The 26,998-nt window shown below is 38.8% G+C and overlaps 1 protein-coding gene across 2 annotated transcripts in view; it reads right to left on the bottom strand.

Moving 5' to 3' along the window:
- The window catches only part of KCNMB2 (potassium calcium-activated channel subfamily M regulatory beta subunit 2), a 239,436-nt gene extending 213,763 nt beyond the window's left edge, over positions 1-25,673 (bottom strand). Inside the window, exon 1 of one of the 2 annotated variants that reach the window (XM_047730890.1) lies at positions 25,368-25,673. The gene's annotated coding sequence lies outside the window, so the exon portion shown is untranslated. Of the gene's footprint in view, positions 1-2,895; positions 2,991-25,367 lie in introns of those variants that run through there. The other variant, XM_047730898.1, reaches the window with a different exon arrangement.
- Positions 25,674-26,998: the final 1,325 nt, after the last annotated feature.

Here is a 26,998-nt window from a genome sequence, read left to right as displayed (position 1 = left end):
AACAAGAAAGCCTCCTTCTCAGCATTGTTTTGTGTTGATTGATAGTGAAAGGGATCATGTACCACTTACAGTAATCTCTCCAGATTTTATAATAATCCTTACATTATCCTGTTAAACTGGTTGTAGCTCTGTGCTTAATAGATTGAAATCTATTATTCATAATGCCATCTTGTCTGTTCAAATAACATTATCCTTATGACTAAAATTTTATGGATGCATTCTCCATTTCATAGCACAGTGAGAGGATAAAGCATTAGAACAAAGAGTTTTCATTTGTGAATTCATCAGTAGATATTTTTCAACTGCCTACTGTGTGCCTAGCATTATATTTGGCACCTGTGGTAGTTCAGAGGCAATATATTGCATGACTTTTAACCTCAGAGAACTAATATTCTGTAGTGGGTGTGGAGTACCCAGAGATATCCAGAGAATATTGCACTGTTGTCTCTAAGGTGGTAGGATGGTGGATTGGGTAAAAGCAGACCAGAGGTAAGGTCGGGTTGGGTTTGCACCTTGGTTCTTTTATGTATTAGCTCTGCTATCTTAGTTGAGTCTCATTGTCCTCCTCTGGAGACAAAAATAACACTTACTTCATAGGGTTATTTCCAAGATTCTGTTAAAAGACAAGACCGAACTCACTTAGCACATGCCTGACATACATTGCTCAAAAAGCCTACTGATGGCATCACTTGCGTGGGTGGCATCAAGATGGAGAGCTATGGCAAGAGAGCCCTGTCCTTGGTGAATTGTGGACGATTGCTGTTGGGCCTTTATGATGAATGCCTTGGGTGGTATTATCTTTCAAGCAATTAAAGGTTTTTGCAGTTCTATCCATTTACTCTCCAATGGGAGTAAACCATAGACTACGAGAGAGTTTGACAGCCATTAAAACCAGGGTTCCTCAGTCAGGAAATTTAGAAAAGAAAGAAAGAAAAATGTTAGCAGATGCTTAAAATCTTTATTATTTTATGCCAATAAAGTCACTTGCTTCAAAGCATGTTAGAAAAACCAAATCTCTCAACACATTTAGGGAAGGGAAACTTGGGCTATGAGTCTGAAATATTTAGATATGATTGGTTGATTGACAACTGGTTGATGGGTGGTTGAGTTCTGTTTGTGTGGGTCACCATAGCCTATTTGACCACAATAGCAATCTCAAGCCTTGAGGAAGGCTCCTACAAGTAAAGTTGGGAAGAGCTATCACCTCCCTGGGGCTTTATCTTCAATTTAATTTTGAATTATTTGTTTTTGTGAGAAGTGTCCTCCAGAAAGACCTCAGCATTTTCTGTTCACTTCAGGTTCTCAGACAAATGTGTCCTGATTGGTTGTCAGTTACCGGTGTTTCCACCCTGCCTTATCTTGAACACCCTCTGTTGTTGCTAATAAATCAGCCACTCAGAGGAATACATTTGAACCAAATCATACAAAGTACTTTGGAAAGACTTGAAGCATTCTGTTTGGTGATCTAAGATAGTCCAATGAACTTCCTAAACTTCCTAATTACTTGCCCTATCTTGCTTCCTTCCGAGTTGTTTTAGTCCTCATTATATACATTTTCTCCTTTTTTTTTTTTAACTTTTGAAGCACTATTTATTTATTTGAGAGAGAGACGGAGAGAGAAAGAGAACAAGCATGAGTGTGGAGAGGAGCAGAGGGAGGGGAGACAAGCTGACTCTGCTGAGTGCAGAGCCTGATGAGGCTGGATCCCATGATCCTGAGATCATGACTTGAGCAGAGAATAAGAGTCATGCACTCAACTGACTGAGCCACCCAGAAGTCCCTCCCTCGTCATTTCATTTTTTTTTTCCTAAACAGGGAAAATAAACCAAATACAGGAAAGGAAAATGGCTTTAACAATGCATCTGTATAATCTGAAGGAAGAAGATTATGCCTAATTTGAAGTGAGATGTTTCCTAAACAACTTTGTAGTCAGGCTATTAATAATAATTTTGCAAAGCTGGTGACAAATACCAGAGCACATTGGAACATTAGGGATCTGTGAATTGCTGTCAGTTTGAATTTATATATATTTTCTCATCACTAAAATTACTGTTATCTAGTTTGTAGAGGAAGAAAATCTCCTGTAAAGTAATACAATTGTCAAATATGTTTATATGAGACCATTTGTATGTATGCAGAATTAGAGATATCAACACAGACTTGGATAATTAATACTGGTAAAGATCAAAGACGTGTTGCCTTAAACAATCAACTGGGATACTTTTTCTAGAGTTTCCTGGATGTTTGTGTCCATTCTCCAATTCAGTTTGCATGTCTAGACAGAGCTTCTTGCAGAAAATTGATCTAATAGAAGAAAATTCTGGTAGTAAAGTAATTTAGCATTTGAAAGGCTGAGAAAAATCCTACAGCTCCATTATATTAGAGTTGAAACCGGCAACTTGTGCATGAACCCCACACCATTTTTTAAAATATGAGAAAATATGCACTAGAATAAAGAATATCAGCTCCTGGGGCGCCTGGGTGGCTCAGTGGGTTAAACCTCTGCCTTTGGCTCGGTTCATGGTCTCGGGGTCCTGGGATCGAGCCGTGTATCGGGCTGTCTGCTCAGCAGGAAGCCTGCTTCCCCCTCTCTGCCTGCCTATTTGTGATCTCTCTCTTTCTCTCTGCTAAGTAAGTAAGTAAGTAAATCTTAAAAAAAAAAAAAAAAAATCAGCTTCCTGCACTCCAGAATTTTTGGTCCTACAGATTGTTCCAAAGCCAGAAAGCATCGTATTTTCTAGTTTTCCATCCGCTAGCCATTCTCTGACACATCCAAACCAATACTCTTCTCTTTAATTGTAGCTTCTTTGTGCACAGTAACCATCACCAATTCCTCTCCTAACTCAGGAGGATGAATGCAAAACAAACACAGTTCTGTGGGGGATTCTGGCTTACCTACAGTGCACGTCAGCCAGTCACGGCACTCTGCTCCCTCAGTTCTTTCCAACATGCCCACAGGGCTCCTGAGATGACCCAAGAGCACACTGCACACTTGGATAGGTTAAAAGAAAAGGAGGAAAAGAGAAAGGTGCTCTGGGATGTTTGTGTTCATTGGTCAGTCCCCTCCCTGGCTGTGCAGCATGTGGGAACAGAGCATTCAGCCGTGCAGGGTAAATAGCAACTAACCTAGCGCCTGGCAGAGCTGACCAAAGGTAGTGAAAAGTCCACTGATGCACAGAGCTGAGAGCGAGCCATATATGCTCCAGTGCTTTTCTGCTTTACACAGAAGAGAATGGAAGTTGAGACATACCTTTAATTAGATTAATTTTTAAAAAATTATATGTATATAAAAAAATCCCAGAACTATGATCCATGAGAAATTCTATGTATCTTGTTTTAAACTATTAGTATTTTTTTTTTTTTTTTCTGGAGGATGATGGTGACAATGAAAATATAGTTAGAAACGGGAGGGACTTGAGAGGTGACTGAATTTGGTCTTCTCACTTTATAGATGAACAACCCTAGGGCCTAAGTGTTCTGGCCACTGTCCACACACTGAGGCCATGCAGTGCAGGGCACCCGCTGGCCTTGTTAGCACACATTGCCCCTTCTTAATTGCATGGAATATATCTTTTTACAGTTTTGCAGGCTCTGTTTTGAGGCATCTCTAGGCTTGCGAGTTTTCCTCCTCCTCTTCGATTGTATTTCAAACAAGGTACTGAATGTGGCAACTGAATTATTACAGTTATCTCTGTATTCTATGGGCAATTTAAAATTGACTTGGGTTAAAATGGGAAACTTCACACGAGTCATAAGAAACTCTTGAGACCCAGCAATTCAATCTGGTTCACATAATAATAGCAATAAAGAAGAAATTGAACATTTTTTTCCCTTTCTTGCAATGAGCTAAATATAATTTACAGATTTTCTTATTAATCCTCCCAGAAGAGCTGCAGCCATTTTTCTTACTGAGGACCTCAACCACAGAGGTCATGAGTTAGAGTGTGTAAAGGAACAGCAAGTGCTGGTATGGAAACAGAAGAGTCTGTTTCAGGGTCCCTTCGTGGTACTAACATGCTGTTTGATCTAGTTGAGTCACAGAATCTTTCTGAATCTCCATCAACTTGTCATTTAAATGGGAGGAGTTGGGTAAGGTGATTTCTAAGATGCCTTCATGGGCAGGTTCTAAGTGATTTCCCTGACATTGAAGTCCACAGCTTATATTTTTTCCCGTTTAATACCCCTGCTTAAACAAGTCTTCCTTAAAGTTCTGTAACTTTTCTATTCTTCCAGATCCTTCCTGTTTTTGTTTTTTTTTTAAAGATTTTATTTATTCGACAGAGTGAGAAATCGCAAGTAGGCGGAGAGGCAGGCAGAGAGAGAGGGGGAAGCAGGCTCCCCGCTGAGCAGAGAGCCCGATGCGGGGCTCAATCCCAGGACCCTGAGATCATGACCTGACCCAAAGGCAGAGGCTTAACCCACTGAGCCACCCAGGTGCCCCCAGATCTTTCCTGTTTATGAATTTCCTTTTTTCTTCTCCTTTTCCTAAGAGGGATGGAAAAGACAGTAATGCCTTTTTTTGTCAGGAGGTCACCAACCCAAAAAGATAGATAGAATAAGGCAGTAAGTGGATAGTTACCTTATTTATCCCTGGTGGAATTCTATGGTTGTTTGGGATTTGAAGTTTCTTTCATGACATCACTCCTACCTCTTCCTCCAAGTGTCTCGTATTCTACTTCATCAGACTGAAACCATCCATTATTTCTTTCAGTGTTCTTCTTTCAAAATGTTTCTATTCTTAATTCATCCTTTCCTTTCTCCTCTACTCCAATACAACCATAATCCATTTTAGAGGAAGAAGAACCCCTTTGACATCCCAAAGCAACCTTTATTGTGGCCTTAATACAATGTCCTGTTCTGAGTTGGTGGTTCTTCTATATGGATACATATTAGAATCACCTGGAAGAACTAAAAAGTAATAGAGGTGCCCATCCTACCCCAAAACAATTTAATCAGAATCTCTGCAGATCAGAAGTAGGCATAAGTATTATTGTAAGGGTCCTTGGTGAGTTTAATGTTCAGAAAGGGTTGATAATGAGTGCTCCAGGGTCTTGAATCATTAATTAGCCTTTGTTTATTCTTCAGCTGTAATCCATTTTACTGGCTCCTTCCCGTCAGTCTGCAAATGTGCTCAGCCTTCTGTTATCTTAATAAAACACCTTCTCTTGTCCCTGAAGCTATGATTCCATGCATCACCATTCCTCCCACTTTACCCTCTCAATTGTTCTGCTCTGGGGTCATTCCTGAAATAGCTTTCTTTGAGGTCACCACAATGGCCAAAATAGTCCCTCTGTCTTTACCGTCCCCAGGCTCTCTGCAGGGCCTGACATTCCTGATCATCATTGTCTCGGAAATTCTGTCTTCGTTTGGCTTCTATGATTCTGAATTCTCTTGGTTTCTTTCCCAGGTCCCCAAAGGTTCCTTTAAAATTGTACCTGTAAAGTGGCCCTGAAGTGTAGCTGCTTCTTGGTTTTATCCTAGTTGCTTGTAAATTCTTGATTTGTTCTTTCCTTAAAGTGATTGCCTAAGTTTAAATGATCACATTTGTGAAAATAGCTCTGAAATCTACATCCCTTTTCTGAGTTGCAATTTATCTCACGAGGAGACTTTCTTATATGGATTTCTTCCCTCCATTTCAAACTCAACATGTTCCAAACTGAGCTCATCCTCTTCTATTCCTTCTCTGTGATCCCTCAACCAACACTGTCTTCCCAGTTTTCTGGGCTTAAACATTCTGGTTATCAGTCATGTTTCTCTCTCTTACTCACTCCCCATATTCCACGAATCCCCAAATTGAGCCTTTCTTCTCTTTGTCATTTTTAAGACATCTATTTTCCCTTCTCACTTTTTTTTTTTTTTTTTTAGATTTTATTTATTTGACAGAGAGAAACACAGTGAGAGAGGGAACACAAGCCGAGGGAATGGGAGAAGGAGAAGCAGGCCTCCTGCCCAGCAGGCAACCCAATCTTTTTATTAATCATTATATCTTCCTAGGCTACTGACTCTGAAGTATACTTATTTCATGGCAAGAGTGTGAATTTGAGTTCTTTTTTTTTTTTGAGTTCTTTATTTTTAAGGAGAAGCAAAACTATAAGTGCTTCCTTTCGAAAGGAGCCCAATAACTGATTATTCTCAAGAACTGAATTAAATTGATTTGCCTTTGGGTCACTTCTAAATCAGAGGAAAAGGAAGGGATTGTTTTTTTCTAATAAGGTTCTATGAGGCCTGATAAGAAAAAATTGTTTTTTCTTTAAACATAAATTTTTTTACACTCTCCAAATCTTACCAGGATTTCAAGTTCTATTTTGTAACAACAGATGCGGAAAAGGCATGGTGCTTTGGTATCAATTGTAGTTTCAAGATCTGCCTCTGATAAACATTTCAGGTCTGAATTCTTATTAGAAGTTCATTTAAATTTACCTATGACCATAATGTTCTGGAAGTTGTTACTTTATTTTATTTTTTTTTTTGAAGATTTTATTTATTTATTTAACACAGAGAGAGAGAGATCACAAGTAGGTAGAGCACCAGGTAGAGAGAGAGGGGGAAGCAGGCTCCCCGCTGAGCAGAGAGCCCAATGTGGGCCTTGATCCCAGGACCCTGAGATCATGACCTGAGCCAAAGGCAGACACTTAACCCACTGAGCCACCCAGGCACCCCTGAAAGTTGTTATTTTAAATGCAAACTGCTTTGGAATTTCTTGGTAATGTTGATTAAGAGTATAGACTTCTGGAATCAGGATTGGATCATCTGAGGTTGAATCAAGGTTATAATAATAATTGTGTAACTTTGGACAAGTTGCCAGACCTCTTTGTGCCTGTTTCTTTATCTGAAAAAGAGAGATAATAAAAACTATTCATAAGTTTGTCAACAGGATGAGATGACAGAGTATAGTGCTTGACTCATGATTAAGAAATCAAAAAATGGGGGCGCCTGGGTGGTTCAGTGGGTTAAAGTCTCTGACTTTGGCTCGGGTCATGATCACAGGGTCCTGGGATCGAGCCCAGCATCAGGCTCTCTGCTCAGCAGGGAGCCTGCTTCCCTTCCTCTCTCTCTCTCTGCCTGCCTCTCTGCCTACTTGTGATCTCTGTTTGTCAAATAAATGAATAAAATCTTTTAAAAAAAGAAATAAAAAAATGTTAGTCATTATTAATTGTAATAGTTTCTGATAAACCAGTTTGGCTCTGAATATTCCTTTTCAATGATTTCTTCTAATTATCTACTCTTTTTCTCCACCTATCATTACTCTGTCTCAAGTTTTCATTTTGGTGTAAACCAACTTGAACAATTCTCAGTCCCAAAAGAATATCTGAAGCTGACCAGAGAATCCTCATTCCTATCCTCAGGCAATAAACCTGTCCCTTTCTGTCTCTGAGGCACTGTCTCATCATTACTTGCATTAGAGTAATTAATATTACTTGCTTAAACCTTAAAAAAATAAAATTTTTATTTTGTTTTCAACAGGTCTTCCTAAAAGTCTGCACTGGACAATATCTAGTTCATCTTTTTTTTTTTTTTTTTTTTTTTTAAGATTTTATTTATTTATTTGACAGAGAGAGAGCACAAGTAGACGGAGAGGCAGGCAGAGAGAGAGAGAGAGGGAAGCAGGCTTCCTGCTGAGCAGAGAGCCCGATGTGGGACTCGATCCCAGGACCCCGAGATCATGACCTGAGCCGAAGGCAGCGGCTTAACCCACTGAGCCACCCAGGCGCCCTCTAGTTCATCTTGTATGATTTTTTTGTATGATTTTTTTCATCAAATCCTATAAGTACATCTAGACCAAGACTAGCCCCAAACTGGACTTCTTGTTTTTGTTTTTTGTTTTTTTCTCTCTCTTTCTTTTTCTTTCTTTCTTTCTCTCTTTCTCCCCCCCACCCCCGGCTTTTTTTTTTTTTTTCCTAGCATGATGCCTGATGGCACTTAGGTTATGATAATAAAGGAAATCTGTTTTCTTCCTCATATCTTCTGTCTCTGTCATAAATCTTAACTGACTTTAGATGAACAGCAATTTAGAAGCTCAAGCTTCAGGTGAAGATTCAGTTTGAATTTCACTTTAAATTTTTATTAAAATGATTTGATTATCATCATGAAATGATTTTCATATTTATGAATTAATTCAATGTCATTTTAGTGGAAGCTTTTTCACAAACTGTGATAAAAATCCAGCCAAGATAACACTTGGGCATAGGGCAGTTTTGTTTTGTTTTGTTTTTGCTTCTCTGTATTAAAGAACTACCAGTAAGAAACTCCTTAGCTCTTATTATGCCTTTGAAACATGGATAACATCCAACTGCACTACCTAGGAAAGAAGAAAAAGAAATCTGAACACCATTAAAGGTGCTGTCAGAATTGACTGGTATTTATTTACAAATCTAGCGGACTATGAGGTATAAAATGTGTAACTTATTAGGTCATTGCTTCCGAATACAAATTGTAATAATTTCAGGGTAGTAGAGTGTTTGAATATCTACAATTTAAAGGAAGCAAGAGCCAGGAAAATTGTTATATTTGCTTGAGTAAAAATAGTTACAGTCAAAAACAAAACAACAGCAGCACCAACAAAAACTTATAGAAATGGGAGGACCTGTGATCCAAATTCTACCTAGACAGAGGAAAGATGATTTTATAGGAAAATGGCCCATGTACTACATTGATGAGATCAAGGCTGATTTGGGGAAAATGACGTGGGAAGGAAATAAAGCTTATAATGCCACGGATCTGTATTAGGTTATGGAAGGTATTATGCAAAGAGAATTGGGACATAATTTATATTTTATCTGAAATGGGTTGTCAGCCTGAATTATCTTAGAGATTGGTGGCAGAAGAATGGAATCACTTTTTTTGGTTTTGTTATTCAAAAGATAAGACTGTAGGAAAATAGAAAAATAATTTGATGAGATGTTAAGGAAAATATGTGAGGTCTGTTATAAAACATTGTGTTCATTTGCTTAACTCTCCCTTCCCTTTTATCCTTCTCAGTGTGGAAGCTTGTGGGGGAATACTGTCAAATCATTCTTTCATAGTTACCATTTAGAATCATACCGTAAACGTTGCTCAGCATCTGGATGAGGGCCAGCACCATGCATTAGGGGTTTACTTAGTGGGTAAAGAGAGAGCAGAGATAGATGTTAATCCACAAGAAAGCAGATTGTTCCCGGTCAGACTTTTGCCCATGAGTCATGTGCTTCCCTCTGTTTCCTGGGGCTCTGGGCATGACCCTCTTAGGACCTCACAGTCCACACCTGTACAGCTGGGGCCCATGCAGATAGACACCTGAGCAGAAAGTATGTCAAATGGCTGGCAGGTATCAAATATAGTGCTTGAAAATTTGGGAGTCAGTCTGGTGTCAGCTTGAATCCCAGCTTTGCCACCTACAAGTTGTGTTACCTTGGGCAAACTCATTATTCTTTCTGAGCCTCAGTTTTCTCAAGTATAAAACAGGAGTAACAGGAGCACTTGGGTCTGTTCTGAGCTGCAAATGAGAAAATGCTTAGCAAATACCTGGCATCATGCCTTAACCTTGTTAGGGGTTCACAGGCTACAGATGATATCATTATGTAAAATGCCTATCATTTACAAAGTACTCAATAAAGGTCTTGTTAGCAAAGACCATATCAAAAATAAGCATCTATTTCTCCATGGTTGTTGCTCCCAAATCCTCTCTGGCAATGTCCATGTCTAGGTGAAACAGTCTCCAAAAACAGAGATGATGTGTTGTTCATAGTGAGGTGAGGCAGTGTGGCCTGATGTCTGGAGTCAGAGGAACTGGATGGAAGCCTGGCTCTGCCATTACTTGCTGTGGGACTTGGGACAGGACTTTTAGTGTCTTTGAGCTTCAGTTTTCCAGTCTTAAATTAAATTAAATTTAATTTCCAGTCTAAAATTAAATTAAATTTTATTTTTTTTATTTTTATTTATTTATTTATTTTTTCAGTTTTCCTGTCTTAAAAACCTCCATTTTTTGATGATGTCCCCTATACTGAGTTGTGGGACTCAGATTAATTCTGTGTGAATTCTATGTGTAACATACAAAGTGAGATAAGACACAAATTCACCCACAAGAGGCCCTCAGGATCCTCCTCTCAAAAGAAAGGGTATCTAGACCATTCCTACATCCCTATGGGCTCCTTATCAACAGCCCTCACTCTTGCTTTGCTTTTTGAGGAAAAATTCTTTTAAAGAATGGCCTGCTTCCTCACCATCTGCTTGCTCTTTTAATGATCTTGAACTTAATTTTGATGCTTAACCTTGTTTTGGAAAGCAATCTCTCATTTCACCAATGAATCAGTAAAATCCATATAAAAAATCCAAAGCCCTTCCCAGTTGAACTGTCTGTAACATTTGACATGATTACCCGCTCCCACCTTAATCAGAACCACGGGCAACATACTTCTTGCTGCACTGTACTAGCCACCTACCTCTGGGTGACAGGTGTGAAGGGCTCCTTTTATTTAGGAGGCAACTGAGGAACAGAGATGATAATTAACTTGCTCAATATCACAGAACTGCCATGTAAGTGTCAAAGAGACGAAAAAAAAGGAGGTAGATTGGAACCCTGTTAATATTGATGCTTCTTCTTGGAGCTTTATCCTTTTCTTAGCTTCAATTTGTAATCTTTCTCTATGAAAATACCCAAGCACTGTGTACCTTTCTTGTGGCATCTGTTTCACTCCTAACCCCTGGAATGTGATATAGAACCTATAGTCTCTTTGAGGACACTTTTAAGCATAATGCTTTGTTGGGACAAATTATCTTAAAAAAAAAAAAAAAAAAGGAACATCAGACAAAAATCTTTCCTTGGACTGATAAATCTGAAGAGTGAACACTAAATAGGAACATGAAAACATCAGTTTCTTCCTGGCTCTTTTATAAAAACAATGGAACACTGACTTTCTCAGGCTCAGAGTTCCCTTAGGGTGAGTTGATCAAGAGGTTTTTCTCCATACTGTTGCAACGGTAGAGAAACACAGCGGAAGGGAAGCGTCCAGTTGTGCACACTTTGTTTAGAAGTTGCATTTGAAAGTCTCATTGCTGTCCTAAATGATGACAAAAGATCCCAGCCAGGGGAGGTATAATGTGAGTTAGATAAACTCTAGGTAAGGTAATGCTCGGGGGAGGAATTTGAGCTAGTTTGTGTCATGCCCCGAAGGACCATAAACAAGAGACAATGAGTGTTGTTACATTTCCTGCTAACCTTTATTTAACGGAACTTTCTTATTAGAAAAGAGCTTGCTTTAGCTTATTGTTAAAATTGCTGTTTGTTCACCTGCTTTGAAAAGGAATAGGCAAGAGTAAGCATGGAGGTAGATAGAGTTTGTCTACTTGGTGTTGGTGTAACATTTTCTTGATCTCTTTTCTCTCTAAGATTATACTTATATGAATATAATGAATATATAATGAATATAATATGTACATAATATTATATACATATACATATATATATTGTGCAAAGGGGCTGATGTATGAAGTAGAGGAAAAGCACAGTGTGGGACACAATAGTACTTCAAAGGAAAATGTACTAAAATATAGGAGGGCTGTTAGATATAATGAAATTTCGATTTTTGTAGGTGAAAATAATTGAATCTAAGCAATTTCATATGGTTCGGCTTTTTACAAGACACCTCAACTCATACTGACCCAAAGCCTATAATGTAAGTGACACTATCCCACTTAACAGAGATGAAGCTTAGAGAAGTTAAATGATTTTCCCAAGGGCATGCACGAGATGGATTTTTGAACCCAGGTCAACTTTCTTTCTATTCCATAAAAGTATCTTTTTATAAATGTGTCTCTTCATGAAATTTATAAGTAGAATTAAAAAAAAAAGAAAAATTATGTACGTGTATAACTATGTAGTAAGTAAGTAGCAAAATGTAAAACCTGCTGAAAGAGCTCAACCCCCAGAGAGGTCCCCTCTAACTTGGTGGATGATGAAGGGAAAGGAAGAAGGGAAAATGGAAAGAGTTGAGAGAAGGTTCTATCCAGAAGGAACCACTGGAGAGTTGGTAGGACTTGGACAGGTGGAAATGGAGAGTGGGAGAGAGATATTTCCTGGGTGTTTGAAGTGCATTGGGCCAAGGGACAGAGGCATGAGGATGTTGTGATAGATATGTTTTAGGGGTTGCAAGTGGTACAGTTCAATGTAATATAAGGTGAGAAAGGGGAGTTAAAGATTAGGCTGGAAGTTTATCTGGACACCAAAACTTGGAGGACTGTGATGACCTATCTTGTTAGATGAGGCTTGATTTGCTTGGCTAAGCAAGAGCCACTGAAGAGCTGTGATGACAGAAGTTCCATGATCAAGGTCATGCTTTGGAGCTACTCATTGGGAAAGGCTAGAGGGAGAAAACAGGGTGGGAAGAGATTAAAACAGTTTTTTTTTCCTTCAAAATTTACATGTGAGAGATCTAGCTAGGGTGTTTATTAAAGTTGCAGGCCTTGCCCAAAAAGATTCTGATTGAATACAGGCCACATGAATTGATATTTTTAAAAAGCTCCCCAGGTAATTCTTATGCTAGAAATTTAAGGATAGCACCTTGAAAAAAAAAAAAATCAGACTAGGGGCAAGGAAGTTGGCAAGCAAACTATCATTAACAACCAAGGTATGAGAACAAAGGGGGTATATTTGTATAGAGAGGAATAAAGATGCAGACACATAAGATTTTTGAAGGAAGACTCGATAGGACTCAGGCCAGTTGGGTCTATAGTTGGGGAAGGATTCAAAGAATAGTTGGATTTAGACGCTGGGCCGTTAGTAGCCGAATGAACAGAAATCCGAGGCAGAGTAGACTTATTAGGCCTTACCATAAGTTCATTTCTGCCAGGTGAGTTCGGAAGTGAAGACAACAGCCATAGGGAAATGTCTACTAGGTGGCAGGCAATGTGGGACTTGGGTTGGGGAGCAAGGCCACAATTGAAGAGATGGTTTGTGATGAAAGTAGAGACAGTATTTTTTTTTTTTTTTTTTTTTAAGATTTTATTTGGGAGAGAGAAGATGAGCAGGGGAAGGGGCAGAGGGAGAGAGAAGAGCAGACTCCACGCTGAGCAGGAAACCTGATGCAGGGCTCCATTCCAGGACCCTGGTATCATAACTTCAACTAAAGGCGGATGCTTAATGGACTGAGCCATCCAGGGGCCCTGACAACAGTATTTTCAATTACTAGAAAGTATAACAAAAAATCAAGAAAGGAAAAAGAGGATCTAGCAAAGAGGAAAGATAGGAAAGAACTGTAAAGTAGGAAGGGGCCTGGGAAATGAAACACAATTAAAATCAAGGAAAGAGAGGATTTCAAGAATAAAAAATCCAATCATTCTGTGTGTGTGTATCATATATATATTGTATATGTATCATATGTCATATATAAAAATATATATAGAATGATTGAGGGTCATGAGTGTTGTGAAAAGCCAGATTGGGTGACCTTTTCTGCAATCATAGGAAACCAGTATCATCAGAATTCATATACCAGTGTTTTAAAAAGATGGGGAGCAAGGAAGTGGAGGTGTAAATATAGACTATGATTTCAAGATGTTTTTTGATCAAAGAGAACTCTAGTCATGTTCAAGGGTTCATAACCTCACCATCTATCCAGTTACTCAAGCCAGAAATCTAAACTTGTCCTTGACACCTCCTTCTTCCTTACCCACATCCTCTCAGATTTAGCCCATCACTAACTCTCTAATAGGACTTCTTGAACATGGCTCCTCCAAATGGCCACTTGTCTGCCATTTCACTGCCACCCAGTCTAAGCTACCTTCATCTGCATTATTACAGTAGCCTTTCCATTGACCTCTCTGTATCCACTTGCTCACCTCCATTTTGATCACAACATGCAGCAGAACAATGGCAGAGATACCTTTGCAAAGCCCAGATATCTTCTCAACCTCCTGCTTAATACCATGGATGACTTTCATTGCTCTTCACATAACAAACAAACTTCTTCACAGGACCTGTAAGGGCTCACCTAGCCAGATGCTTTTTTGCCTCTTCAGCCTCATCTTTAACCACATGCTGCTTGATCCCTGCTCTCTAGCCACACTGGCCCTTTCTCAGAGGATAGTTCCCATTTACTCTCTGTAAGAGGCTTCCTTTTTATCTCGTTCATTAATTTTATTTATTTATTTAGATTTTATTTATTTATTTGACAGAGACAGAGAGACGGCGAGAGAGGGAACAGAAGCAGGGGAAGTGGGAGAGGGAGAAGCAGGGGGAGTGGGAGAGGGAGAAGCAGGCTTCCCGCTAAGCAGGGAGTCTGATGCCTGCTGGAGCCCAGGATCCTGGGATCATGACCTGAGCTGAAGGAAGAAACTTGATGACTGAGCTACCCAGGTGCCCATCATTCATTAATTAAAAAACAAACAAACAAAAAACCTAATTGTCTTTCACTAGAGTGCAAGCCCCATAAGAGCAGGAAATTCCCATCCTCTCCCACCTCCTCCCACCCTTTCCCACTACAGGTGTGACACTTGATAAACACTGAATAAGTGACGATGCCATACTTCAGCCTTCCATGTGCTTTTTCCCTGCCCAGAAAGCTTTCCCTCTAATTCCTGCTGCTTTTACACTTGCTTTTTCTTTCTTTCTTTTTCTTTTTTTTTCATTTTCATGCTTCTTCATTTAGCATCTTAGTCCTTATTCTACTTCAGAGATACTCTCCCTGTCATTCTTGACTACCTTCATGTCTCTAATTAATCTCTTACCACTTATTACATTTGTAATTTTACATTAACTCGTGTGACTATTAGAAAAATACCTTTCTGATCCAGGACTGTAACCTCTGTGTTTGGGGATGGGGTCATTTGTGAATTGGCTTAACATTGTAACCTCAGTGCCCATCATAGTGCCTACTTCATAGTGGATACTCAGTAAATATTCATTGAATAAATGAATGAGTAATTGAATGAATGCAGACATGGAATGAGGACTGATCAATTAAAGGCTAGCAAAATGGAAAATAGATATAGATTTTTTTTTTTAAAGATTTTATTTATTTATTTGACAGAGAGAGATCACAAGCAGGCAGAGAGGCAGGCAGAGAGAGAGGAGGAAGCAGGCTCCCCGCTGAGCAGAGAGCCCGATGCGGGGCTCGATCCCAGGACTCTGAGATCATGACCTGAGCCGAAGGCAGCGGCTTAACCCACTGAGCCACCCAGGTGCCCCAGATATAGATTTTTTAATGTGGACAACTGAGCACATCAGTCTAGGGTAAGAATCTTCTTCCAGTAAACAAACTAAATACCATATGAAATCAAAATTACATGCAAGGCAACTTTTCTTATAGGCATATAAATCAGAGCATATCTCCTATTTTTATATCATTTTTTTCACAGTTTCATTTCAGCAGACACTAGATCCACTTGTCAGGGGGAAATAGGCCTAGAAGACTGAGAAGCAGGCTGTAAATAGATATTCTTTGTTTCCTTTTTTTTCTTAATGTTTTATTTATTTATTTGATAGAGAGTGAGCACAAGCAGGGGAAATGGCAAGCAGAGAGAGAAGCAGACTCCCCATGGAGCACGGAGCTGGCCCATGGGTCTTGATCCCAGGACCCCAAGATCACAACCTGAACCAAAGACAGATGCTTAACTGACTGAGCCATCCTCTGTAACAGACATTCTATTTACCATGGCTATTGTTATTTTTTATACATCCAAAGAGATTTTCTCAAATTTGGTAACATATTATCTAAGCCTTCCTTCTCCTTTAGATATGAACTTTCCCTCTCTCAACTTTTTTTTTTTATATTCATTCCAACAGAGAATTGAGTCCTGTACTGTTCTATTTTTATGTTTTTAAAGCAAATAGTTACCTTGAGTTGTCTACACAGAAGCCCCACATGACTGTTGCCAAGCACCACACAGGATCAAATAAAACTGCTAGGAAGTGAGGTTAAAGCAGTCATTGGTTATTCCCACAGAGAGGAAGAAACTGGATCAATCCTGTCAGAGTTTTGCCTCTAAAGTTAGGAATTATTTTCTCCCAGATGTCAGGTTGTTTCCCCCCCCGCTTAATTTCTTCATTTGGAATATACCAGGAAATGAAAAAAAAAAAAAAATCCAAAGACAACCAGTGGCTCCAGATTTACTACAGAAATACAATCCCTCTGAGGAAATTCCAGTTCACTTTGATGGAGCTGCAAATACTTCACATGGTCAGAAGTTTTCAAATGATTGTACAAAACCAAACTCAGAACATTCAAGAATTATCTCATGGGCAAGATTTACCAAGTGTGGGGCACCTGGGTGGCTCAGTTAGTAGATGGTTAAGTACCTGCCTTTGGCTCAGGTCATGATCTCAGGTCCTAGGATGGACCCCAGCATCATTGGGCTCCTGTTCAGTGGGGAGTCTTCTCCCTCTACCCCTCCCCCTGCTCATGCTCTCTCTCTCAAATAAATAAATTCTTAAAAAAAAAAAAAAAAAGATTTACCAAGTGCTTCTCTCTCAACCTCATAAGGTGCTGTATGTAGCACAGCCAGAATGAACCTCTGCATCTACAAGAAAAAGCAAAGATTCTGGATTTGCATTTGAATTGCCTATTTTTTTTTTTTTAACTTCCTAAGAGTTTCATTTTGAAAGAGAGTTTAGTTTTGTGGATAAGATTTATGGCATCAAATACTTGACCTTTGCTAGCTTTCCAGTGAAAAATTTAATAATTAAAAGACTTAAAAAAAAAAAGTCTAACCAAACTCATTATTTATAAAGTCCTAAACTATATCACAAAGTATAATGGAGTTCCCCAGACACATGTAGTCTTGTAAGGGCTTTATTTTGACAAAGTCCAAATTGAATCCTCCTTTGGTAGAAGGCTACCTACGTGGATTGGTTTTATAAATTATTTCCAATGATAGAGATGTCTGTGAACAATAAAATTCTATGGATAAACAGGCAACATCAGAGCTCCCAACCCCCCTTTTCCATCCTCTTCCGTAAAAGTCCTGTCTGCACCAGAGTGCACAAAGGGGATTCAGTGTAATTAAGATTTGTGTGGTTTCTAGAACCCTACATCTCCAGTCAAGCAGCCTGGTAAATAATGATAAGTCTGATTTCTGTACTATGACTCTACCTCAGGGAATAGGATGAAGATATCAATCAGAAAGTTATTTTTTAAAAAATCATATATTTTTAATACAGTTCTGTTCATGTAAGAATTATAAAAATATCTTGTCAGCTCTCAAGGAGTTTACAAACTAATTATCTGGGCTAGAAATTATACTTTAAAAATTAGTTGTATATTTTACTACTTGCCTAACTATTCTTATTTACACATCGAATGGATTTGTTGAAAACTGAAAATGAGCTTCCATGTCCAAAATATTCTGGAGGTTTAATTTCACACTCAGGAAAACACCAAAGTGACAAGGAACCTGCACATGGGATTCATCTGACATTTTCCCTATTTAGTACAAATGCTGGCAAATGTAAAGCAAAGCCCTGCTGTCTGGTGGTATAAGCATCTTCTCTCTCTTTCCCAGGAAGTCAGCAGTCTTCACATTTTGACGGCTGATTTATTTTTCCCCTCCCCCTGAGCTGAAATTCTCACCCAGGCTCATCTGTCACCCTGGCTCTGATGAGGAGGGGGTTTAGGTGTTTGCTGTCTGAGGCTGTCAGACTCGAAGTTGGCTTCAAATGAAAGGCTCCACCATACTCTTTAGAAAGCCAGGGTAGCAGCTGTGGGCCGACAGAGGAGCGAAGGAGGGGTGGGGAAACAAAGAAAGCCAATATAAGCTGGAGAGTATGAAGAGAGGAGATGAGAGGACAGGTGAATGAGAAGTAGTAAGCACAGGGCAGGTCCAGGGCTATCTTATTAGAAAATAGTTCTGTGCCCACTCTTTTCTGAGGTGCATGATTTATCTATCCACTTGGTCATTTACCCTCCTTAGGTCAAACTAGACACTAAGAAACCTAGTATAGACCTTATTCATTCATTCATTCAAGAATACTTATAGAGAGGGGCGCCTGGGTGGCTCAGTGGGTTAAACCTCTGTCTTGGGCTCAGGTCATTATTCCAGGGTCCTGAGATAAAGTCCCACATCGGGCTCTCTGTTCAGCAGGGAGCCTGCTTCCTCCCCTCTCTCTCTCTCTCTCTGCCTGCCTCTCTGCCTACTTATGATCTCTGTCAAATAAATAAATAAAATCTTTAGAAAAAAAAAAAAAAAGAATACTTATAGAGCATCAACTACTTGCTAAGGACTCTGGACTCTGCCAGGCCCTGGAAGTACTGAGATGACTATGACTCAGTCCTTAACCTGCAGGGACTTAAAATTTTACTGGGGACGAGGGGAGCAAATTAGATTAGATCATGGCACAGTGTGCTAAGGGCCATGGCAGAAACATGCACAGAATATTCTTAGAGCAAAAAGGAGCAATATCCTGTGAAGATTTAAAACAAAAAAAAATCAAACCTTGAATATCTGTGACATTTTTATGACAGTGGCATATCCACACTGTTGGAGAGAGGCCCTACTATTGGGACCAGTTGCACTTAAAGAGGTGAATCTGAGAAATGACACAATATTGAAGGAAACACAAATGCACAAATGTGATCATTAGTGATACAAACCGACCTTCAAGAATCTGAAATTGGAGAAGTTGTTTGGTGTCAGATGAAGTTCAGAACTGATGAAAGAAAATTTAGCTTATGTAGTAGGTTTGTATTTGAGAATGTCTTCCAATAGTTTAATTGGAGGTGCTAATTTTTATTAAGCAATGAAAGGAAATTGAATTCCTTTGCACTAAGAAATTGGTAATGTTAAATTTAGAATAATTGATGGTGGTAATTGCCAATTTCATGCATGTCTCACACTGAAGTCTTATTACATGATGTGTTCATCAGATCAGTTTAGAAATAATAAAGCCCAGGTAGCCACAGTCGGAGTGGAGACAGGAGATGTTGAAAATGGAGCCTGACAGAGCTAAGGGGAGGCACTCAGATGAAGTTCTTCTTCTTCTTCTTTTTTTTTTTTTTTTTAAGATTTTATTAATTTGACAGAGAGAGAGTGCGTGCAAGCAGGGGAAGGAGCAGGCAAAGTGAGAAGCAGACTCTCCACTGACCAAGAAGCCTGATGTGGGGCTAGATTCCAGACTCTGGGATCATGACCTGAGCTGAAGACAGACACTTAATTGACTGAGCCCCCCCACTCAGGCACACCAGATAAGGTTCTTTAAACACGAATCTATAAAATTGGGTTTGGTATCTTAGAAAAGCTGCTATTTTCTTGATGTTTCAGGATTGCTTCTTGCATTTTGGATCTATTCAGAAATGAGCAAATATGAAACATTTCCAGAAATTCTGTTTCTGGTGCTGGCTAGGTGCTCAAACACCTTGAGTTTTATGTGATACCTTAATGTGTATGTGGTTCTTAAATGTATCTAGATGACTTTAGCAGTATGTAATGCCAAGAAATAAGACCTAAAGGACTTACTTGAAATTAAATCTCTCAGTGGTATGATATATAATATATAAATATATATATATAACATATATAACAATATATATTATATAAAATATGTTACATGTATAATATATTATTTTAAAAAGTTTCATCTACGATAGATACTATGTGTTATGCACACACATGGTGCTAACAGCTATGCATAGATTATCCCATTTAATCCTCACAGCCCCATGAACAATGCACTATTTCTACCTATGTTTCTGCTGAAGCAGAGGAGGCTCAGGGAGGTTTTGACAACTGGCAATGGGCAGAAGTAGGATTCAGTCTTCGGGGCTGTGAAGCTGGGGTTTTCTTAGTAAATTAGTGTTCATGTAACTTGTTTGACAGGCATTTAAGTCTCATTTTTGTTTGGAAGCACCCTGTACGAACAGTACATTGTTCGTAAAGGAAAGAAAAATCTTTTCTTCAGATTCTGTCTTTTAAAAAAAATTCCCCTAATCACTGGCAGCCTTTAGTCACTAGATACCTTAAAGAAGGTTAGTCTGTCATTCTATCTGTGAGGAGTCTCTATGGCTGAAGGGAGAGTAAATTTCGATAGTTTACTAGTTCTTTGATCTTGCGGTGTTTGAGTAACTTTTACATCTTAGTTTTCCTAGCTGTTCAATGGTTAAGTATGGTATCTAGGATTTGGGCATACTGTGAGGATAAAATGACAATAACAATAAGGACACTATTACTTTTTAAGCATCTCCTCTGTGCCAAGTACTCTAATGAGACACTGATTCACATGATCATATTTAATCTCTAACCCAAAGAGGTACCCGTGAGGTAACTGAACTGTAAGATTTTAAAAATTTGCCACTAGTCACATAACTATGAAGTAGAGAAGGTGAGAGTCCGATCAAGCCTATCTCTTCCTACAGCTTGTGCTTGTCTTAGACGCTGTGTCCTTTTCACATCACGCTACCTTTCTAGACTATGGAACCTTCTAGAAATATTGGACTTTATTATTTGTAACCAATATGGACAATAAGATCATTTGATTATACCTTAATTATTTGAAGACATGTACTTTATGAATTCTAGAGAGGTCATGATTAACAAGACCATGAGACTAACCATCCTGATTTTGAGAGCAATAAATGGAATGTAAATGACTAGTATTATTATTAGTTATTGTTAGTTGATTCCTATAGCCAAATAAATTACTGGGGCTTGTATGCTCAGAAAGGGGTATTCAGCCCAGTTGTATCTTCCAACCTCGTTTTGCCATCCCTTCTCTCATCACTAACAGAGAGAAGAGAAAATACAGAACAGGTTTATGTCCGTAGTTATTTGTACAGATCTGTGAGATGTCTTTTTGAAAAAGAAGTCATCTTTGGATAAGATCAAATTCAGGCAAATTGAATTTTTATTTGCTTTGACATAGATTGGAATCAGTGATGTGATATTTTTTTCCCTCCTATGTAGAGAGGAGAAAGGAAATCATCTTGATAAATCTCCTTGACTTTCCTCAAGGTGTTCAATATCTTTCTCTTTGGAAAAAGCAACAGGGCATTTTGACACAGCTTTGACCCTCAGGTTGATAAACTTATGCTTGGAGCCTAATGTTACTGATGGGTTTTGATGGGGACGAACATTCAGTTCCTATAATCATCAGTTTATTCATTCGACAACTGATGCTATAGATAAATCTGGGAACATAACAAAGTCACTGTTCTCATAGAGTTTACATTCCAGCAGGAAAGACACAGACAGTTAAAAACAACATATAGTAAGGTAGGGGATAATTTGGTATACATGGAAAAAAGCAGTGACTAGGAATAGGAAGCACGCAAGAGGGTATGATTTAAGAGTTTTAGGGAAGTCTTCTCTGTTCAAGGGACATTTGGCAGAGAACTGAAGAAAGTGGGAGACTGAGTCATGTGGCTGTGTAAGGGAAACATTTTCGAGATAGTGGGCATAGGCCTTGAGGTTTGAGAGTACATGGCAGGTTTGAGGAAGAGTCAGAAAGCCAGTGTGGCTGAAGTTAAGGGCTAAAGGGAGAATGGAAAGCAAGGAGGCGAGGAAAGAACCCTGGACTGATCACACATAGCCTGTGGACCACTGTGGGGATCTTGCTCTTATCTGTAGTCAGATGGGAAGATGCTGGAGGCTCTTATCTGTAGTCAGATGGGAAGATGTTGGAGGCTTACAGGCAAAAGATACTATGATTTAACTTCAACACTGAAACAGCCACTGGTGTTGGATACAGAATAGAATGTGTGTGTGGGAGCAGGGGAAACAGAAGCAGAAGCTCAATGCATACATGGTGAGCATACTGCTATAATCTGAGGGTTGGTGTTGACTTGCTCAGAGTGGTAGCAGTGGGAATAATAATCAAATTCTAGGTACAGTTTGAAGGTAGAAGCAATGGAATTTTCTGTTCTGTGTGAAGGGGAGAAAAGATTCAAAGAGGATTCCAGAATTTATCTTCTGAGCAAGTGGAAGAGTGGAGTTTCCATTTACACATAAAGGTAAATAGGGCAGGAGGACATTTTGTGTGGAAATTCAGAAATTCAGCTTTGAACATATTGTGTGAAGTGCCTGTAAGACATTTACGTGGAAATGTTATATGGGTAGTTGAATTTGTAAGTTTGGAGGTTAGGGGAAAACTCCAGCTTAGGGATTAGAATTTGTGAGCTCTCTGTCTATGGATAGTTTCTAAGATCTTGAGATGAGGTTGGAGTCATTTAGGGAGTAAGTGTAGATAAAGAAGAGATTTCCAGTTGAGCCATGGAGCACTCCAACACTTAAAGATTTAGAAGACAATTAGGAGCCAGCAAAGGAGATTAAAAAATTCTCTACCTATAAAGTAGGGAGAATTTTACACACACACACACACACACACACACACACACACACACACACACACACGTGTGTGTGTGCACATATTTACTCCTTTTCTGGTAAAACTGGGTTAAGAAGTAGGAGCATCAGTCTACTAGAGAGGATGATGCCAAGTTTTTTGTGATGTGCCAACCAAGAAACCCAAGGACAAAGAGACTCTGATAGGAGAATAGCCTTTCTGCCCAATCTTGCTCAGACAGACCAACAAATGCCTTTAGAATTTGGGGTGAATTTGAAGTGATGATATGAAGCATGATAATGGGGAAGAAAGGGCAACGTGGTCACAAAAGGAAATAAAACTGTTTAAGTCTCCTTGTGACTATTAATACAATACCAGCTTTTTGAAAAAAATTTAGTAACTATAAATGAATAAAGAGAATAAAATGCACCAATAATACACACTAAGAAAACTTCTAACATTTTGATATACTTTTTTTCTAGTTTTTTTCATCCACACATATGTATAAAAACTAGGATTATATTTTATATACATTATTATAGTCTTTTAAAATTTGACATAATAGCAAGACTATTTTTGGAAGGTTCATTTGTTATCATCTTTTGAGAAGAGGAAAAAGCTGATCGAAGAATAGATTGTGTTAGCTTGAGAAATGTCTGGTCCAATATCAACCAGTAAAGTAGAATGATGAGTGTGTGTGTGTGTATATGAGAGAGACAGAGAGTAAGGGTGATTGTGGACTTGCTGAATTGTCTCTTGGTGACTGATACGTTGGCTGTGTTACCCGTGGGGACTGAGAAAACAAGGTTGACTAAAGCTTTGCTTATTTTTTTATGTCAGGGTGATTCTGGACTTGTTTTTTTGATAGCTAGAGAATTGCTGGTTTTTCACTACTAGATTATAGCACAAACTGAAAGGGAAAAATATGTGTAAGTGCTTTGGTTGATATCTACCAATATAAAGAAGTAATGAAATTAGTTTGTGATACCAGGTAGGTTGTTTTGACTAAATTACTTAGTTTGGTTTTCCCCACATCTTACAAAGAAAATAAATTCCATATTCCCCCTGTATTTTTCATATTGTGGGGTCCAGTCTAGACATATATACCTTAAAGATTTAATGTACAAATTTTTCCATAAATCTGTGAAAATTGTGAAAAGTCATTTTAGTTTATCAGTAAAGTGTTATGAGCATGATGATAGCAAAATAATTTCTCCTATTGACAACTTTATGGCACAGACTGATTCTAAAATAAATGGTGAGATTAGATTCAGAAGATATTGGCAAGACAAGAGCTGTGAAAATCTCTTTCAAATCAATATAATTAATGAAAACAATACAAATAATATTCAGTTGTAAACTTCTCACAGCAGTATGTAAAGTGTGTGAGTGTGTGTGTGTGTGTGTATTTCTGTTTGTGTATCACAAGCTCTCTTGTTATATATGGGTTCTGGACTGGTGAGCACAATTGGCTAGAGGATGGTACTTTACAAGGTCAAGGTCACACATTGTACTGGCCACATAGAGGCAGAAAACTATGTCACAGTCATCAATTGCATCGGAAATTTTATACAGTCGTTTCATGGACATGTACTCTTGGTCACATAAACAACTAGACAAGAGAGTTGGTCTGGTTCCATAATATTGATCATACTGTTAGAAAAAATAGACGTACAACTTTAAGCGTAGATGCCATACCCTACAGGGCAATGATTTCACTTTGTGAATGGCAGTATATATACAGAAGCTCACAAGTGTGCAAACTCAACTGCATTAGACAAGAGAAAAAGCCCTACTTAGCTTTAACTCCAATATTTAGCTGAAAACAAGCATAACATAACTGTCTCTCACTTTTTTCCTGGTTAATACTGCATTAATATCAAAGTTTTAGAAGAATATTACATTCTTTTATAAATATACAATTATTCTATGAATCTTTATTATTTGTTATAATCAAATGAGTGCATCAGAACCTAGGGTTTGTCAAAATATAAAGCAACATCTTTACATTTTGGAGTTTGGGAAGTCCATCGAGGGAAATAACGCAATAGCACGGAGAAATGCACTCACTACGTTTCTGGCACTTCTCGTTGAGGGTCATATGCAATGACAAATGCTGAAACTTGCACCATAGGTCAAGTTGGGGAAACATTAGTTTCTGACCATTGCATTTTTGCTTTAAAAATCTCAACCTATGATTTCCTGACATTGCCTTTTCTGATCGAGCTATACCAATCCCATAATAAAGTACAAAGCAGTGTTAAGTTCCTCTGCAAATCCACTCATTAGCTGCACGACTTTGGAACCCAACTGCCCTCTCATCTTTCAAGGAGAATTGTGCTTTTATGGTATTCATTAAAAAAAGGAGAAGCAAAGAAAAAGGTACAACGTCAAGTCCATAACCTCTAACGAATCACTATTTCTATCTGCAGCCTGGCAATAGTCTAATCTAAAAACAGGAGCAGGAACGGAGAGAAAGCCCCTTCTTTTAATCTAAAACTCCTGCTCTGCTTTAACAAAACCATTAATACAAACAGTGTGGATCAGCCTTTCAATATGCAAAATGGACGAAGGTACCCAATTTTCTTTGATAATAAATGAAATCTGAAGTACTTCTTTATCAGGGAAATTCATTGTAATCTTTCAATTTCCCCCTTTAAAAATTAGACTCTGGCTATCAAAGCGCGTTGACCATGAGAATAAAATATTTATCTAACAGGTTTCAAGTCTTAACGACCACTTCCTCTTCTTAAATTTTCTTAGACCTTTATGCTTCCCACCTACAAAGTCTTCACCCAGCCCCACCAACAGCCCAGCTGGCACCACAGATAAGAAGCAAACTGTTTTTTCCGTGACCTCTAAGCATTCTACTCCAAGGGAAAAGCAACGTGGAATGCACACTCAGCAGGCTACGAGCCTGGAGCTAGTTTGTCCTCGAGGCATTTCTGCCATAAAATATAATACTATCCACTGTGTTTTGCTTTAAGCTGATCTGTCCCCCACTCCCCTCTCTCCCCTTCCTGCTCTCACTCCGCACCTGCCTGCAATTCACAACCCACAAGGCACACAGCAAACAAAAGCCCGAAACAGCAACAGATTCCTTTGTTTTACATGCAAATCCTACCTCCGGGAGTTGTCACATCTTCCTCAAAAGCCACGCTTAATTTTTAATGACAGCGATCCAGTGCAGTCCTCCAAGTAGCCACCGGTAATCATCATTGCCTCGCGTGCCTAAAGCCTTTCTGGACCATTAATGTCACAACCCTTGCTAACTCATAGCTTTAATACTCTCTGCTCAAAATGTCTGAAAGAGTTTGGGAGGACAATAGGAGTGACAGGCACGCTAGACAGCCATGCTTGAAATTAGTTATCAGACGCTCCGTTAAAGCTGCTTCATACTGTTTTTAAAGCGTGCAGGAGGTAGGATTTATTAGCCTATGATAGGCATGCTGTTTCTGTTTTTATTAAATACTGTAATAGGCTGTCTGTTAGCAATGCTGTGATAGGTCCAACATCACTTCCCACTGCTTTCGAATTCTCATATTAAAAAGGGAGAGAGGGCTCAGACTTCCTTAGGAGACAGAGGCGGACACCACCCTGCCTACTGGATCGGATTTCCAGATCCTCTACAACTACAGGAGAAAGAATTCCTTGTGCAAATGGTATTTTTACGTGGAAAGTGAAGTTGGGAATAAACACTTTAGGGCTCCCCAGACAATTCTTCTACTCCCAACAAGGGACTCCTGCTCTCCCCAGTTACAAAAATAAGTGTTCTCTGGAGTTAGATAACAGAATCAATCCCCCTAAGAAAACGTTCCTTATGATTACTGAGGTAGGATTCAGAGTATTCCTGTATGCAAAATCTCAAATGATGTATCAAATGGGCTGAGTGGATTAATGGACACGTTCATTATTTCATGCTTACAGAGCTTTGTGGTCCACTTTGTAGCAATCGTGTGCACCCTGCTGTCAAAGTGCAAAGAACTAAAGGTGGGTAGAAGGGGAGGGGACGATCCATGCTAGGCACTTATGACCATGGAAGATGGAAGAAAGATTTCTTACCACTGGTCAGAGATGAGGCTGGAAGTGCTACTCAGGAAAGTTGCTAAGTACTTTTCCAAATAGGGAACAGAAAAAAGTTCTTGGTAGTTCACACTAACGTGGAGAATGTGTTCTGCTTCAAATACCCAGATTTTGTACTTTTTCCCCTCCTGTTCTTTCTCCCCTCCTGCTATCCCAGGAGCAATTGTTATGTAGTAGTTGCTATGGAAACTGAGTGGTGGCTCCAGCAGAGGGGCTGAGGAAGGGCGGCAGATGGAATAGGGACTGAAATGTACAATTTAAATTGAAATTTATGGAATTTAAACCTGGGAGTGATTAATGAACACACAAAACCTACTACAAAACAAAAGCCCAAGGGGAATGATTATAAATCACCATTATTTAATTACTGGTGGTTTTGTTATCTGGAAGTAGTATTATGGTCACAGTTTCATTATTTGATTGTATGTAAGAACTGAGTATCTGAATTGCTTACATGTCTGATAAAAGAAAGACACTTTTTTGGTTTGTTTTGTTTTTTGCTTGTTTGCTTTTTTCTTTTTTTTTTAATTCCTGGTTGTCAGTTGAATATGCCTTGATTATATGTGAATTTTAGTTATTACTTAACTGGTCACAATTTCTTCTCAGGAATAAAGTGTGATTTAGTGGGAAAATCTTGTATCACGAACCATAACCATGTTTCATTCTGAATGA

Source organism: Lutra lutra, chromosome 1, assembly GCF_902655055.1.
Source record: "Lutra lutra chromosome 1, mLutLut1.2, whole genome shotgun sequence".
In the NCBI taxonomy this organism is placed as follows: domain Eukaryota; kingdom Metazoa; phylum Chordata; class Mammalia; order Carnivora; family Mustelidae; genus Lutra; species Lutra lutra.
Note: the sequence above shows the minus strand (reverse complement) of the source record. Positions and strands in the feature narration are given on the sequence as shown.